Source organism: Colobus angolensis, unplaced genomic scaffold (assembly GCF_000951035.1).
Source record: "Colobus angolensis palliatus isolate OR3802 unplaced genomic scaffold, Cang.pa_1.0 Scaffold56, whole genome shotgun sequence".
In the NCBI taxonomy this organism is placed as follows: Eukaryota; Metazoa; Chordata; class Mammalia; order Primates; family Cercopithecidae; genus Colobus; species Colobus angolensis.
In genome coordinates, this window is record NW_012119154.1 from 5,372,605 (window position 1) to 5,375,039 (window position 2,435).

Here is a 2,435-nt window from a genome sequence, read left to right on the forward strand (position 1 = left end):
TTTTTTTTTTTTTTTTGGAGACAGTGTCTTGCTCTGTCACCCAGGCTGGAGTGCAGTCTTGGCTTACTGCAGCTTCTACCTCCCAGGTTCAAGCAGTCCTCCCACCTCAGCCTCCCAAGTAGCTGGGACTACAGGTGTGCACCACCATGTTACGCTTATTTTTAATTTTTTTTTTTGTCTCGCTGTATCACCCAGGCTGGCGTCAAACTGCTGAGCTTGAGCAGTTCTCCCACGTCAGCCTCCCAATGTGCTGAGATTATAAGCGTGAGCAACAGCACCTGGCCTGAAAATGAAATTTTAATTTAATTGGTCATTTCTAAAATGGTAGGCCACAAAAGGGATAAAAGGAAATGTTTGGAGCAAATTTAATTAAGCCCAGTTAAGTTATTCCACAAGTGTAAATTATAAAGCTTAATTAGTTCTTTCAGACTCTAATGTGACACTTAGTGAATTATTTTCCATTCAATTAAAAGGTACCTCCTGTGGTCCAGTGTTTATAAAAGAAGATGAATCAAACAAATGGTTGATAACATAAATATTATGGACAGTTTTAGTGTGCTTAAGAAACCATATTTCTTCTGTTGTTAGCCCGTTGGTGATATTGTAGCCTATAAGACATACCTAAAAGAGGATTGTGGCTAATAATCTTTTGAATCTTATATTGCTTTTGCTAGAGATCCAGCTCCATGTCAGTCTTACGACTGAGTATGGTCCTCCTGAAACTTGTTCATCTAACAAACTCTACCATAGAAGGAGCCTTCCTGTGTGACATTTCCTTCACACCATCAGCAATTTGTGTTCACGTTGGCATGATTCACATCTGCCTCCAAGGATCTCATTTAGGTGAACTGGTGATCAGACTGATCACAAACCAGGGTTAAAATAATTCTTCAGGCCAGGCGGGATGGCTCACTGTAATCCCAGCACTTTGGGAGGCCGAGGCAGGCGGATCACCTGAGGTCGGGAGTTCGAGACCAGCCTGATCAACATGGAGAAACCCCGTCTATACTAAAAATACAAAATTAGCCGGGAGTGGTGGCGCATGCCTGTCATCCCAACTAGTAGAAAAGGCCAAGGCAGGAGAATTGCTTGAACCCAGGAGGCGGAGATTAGAGTGAGCCAAGATCACACTATTGTACTCTAGTCTGGACAACAAGAGTGAAACTACGTCTCAAAAAAAAAAAAAAATTATTTAGTGGTCAGCCATTCTGTGGAAACCACACAGGGCTACTGATGTGGATAAATCATTCAACCCCTGTGGGCCGCCTTTTCCTTTTCTGTCAAATAAAGCAATTGGATTAGGTGATCTTAAGGTCCTGTCCATGTGTAAAATGCTAAGTCTCTGGGAGTTTATATTTTATTTGCTGCCCAGGATAAGACTGGGTTCTTTGGGATGCTAGATTTGATAAAGATAAAACTTTTTTGGCTTTTTTGTGTTAGACTTCTATTTGTGTTGGATTTGGACTATGTCAACTATGTTTGTCAGTAAGATTCTTTTTGCACAGAACTGTTATTAGCAAAATGTTTACGGAAGACAAAATTAAAAACTAATTGAACATCTAAACTTCTGTTAAGAGTTGAAAGTTGGCCAGGCGCAGTGGCTCACGCCTGTAATCCCAGCACTTTGGGAGGCCAAGGCAGGCAGATCACCTGAGGTCAGGAGTTCAAGACCAGCCTGACCAACATGGAGAAACCCCTTCTCTACTAAAAATACAAAAATTGAGAAGTTTCCCCCTTGGGCATGGTGGAGGTGGTAACCGCGATAGTAGCAGCTCCGGCGGCAGCAACAGTGACTATGAGAGATGGCAGCAGCTGCAGCAGGACCTGCAACATCCCAGAGGTTTTTCCAAAGCTGCTTGGATGCTGTAATAGACGAGGACCCCCAAGCGGCGTTAGAGGAGCTGACTAAGGCTTTGGAACAGAAACCAGATGATGCATAATATTCGTGTCAAAGAGCTTATTGTCACATTCTTCTAGGGAATTACTGTGTTGCTGATGCAAAGAAGTCTGTCGAACTCAATCCAAATAATTCCACTGCTGTGCTGAGAAAAGGAATATGTGAATATTATGAAAAAAACTATGCTGCTGCCCTAGAAATATTTGCAGAAGGACAAAAATTAGATAGTGCAGATGCTAATTTCAGTGTCTGGATTAAAAGATGTCAAGAAGCTCAGAATGGTTCAGAATCTGAGGTCTGGACTCATCAGTCAAAAATCAAATGTGACTGGTGTCAATCTCAAGTAGTCATTACACTTATGATCAAGAATGTTCAGAAGAATGATGTAAATGTGGACTTTTCAGAAAAAGAGTTACCTGCTTTGGTTAAACTTCCTTCTGGGGAGGATTACAATTTGAAACTGGAACTTCATCCTATAATACCAGAACAGAGCACATTTAAAGTAGTTTCAACAAAGATTGAAATTAAACTGAAAGGC

At 41.4% G+C, this 2,435-nt stretch overlaps 1 protein-coding gene and 1 pseudogene across 1 annotated transcript in view; both read left to right on the forward strand.

The window, feature by feature from the left end:
* The window catches only part of CNOT10 (CCR4-NOT transcription complex, subunit 10), a 103,612-nt gene that overhangs the window by 72,999 nt on the left and 28,178 nt on the right, over positions 1 to 2,435 (forward strand). The window lies entirely within an intron of this gene.
* Positions 1,803 to 2,435, forward strand: part of LOC105525840 — a 6,326-nt pseudogene continuing 5,693 nt past the window's right edge.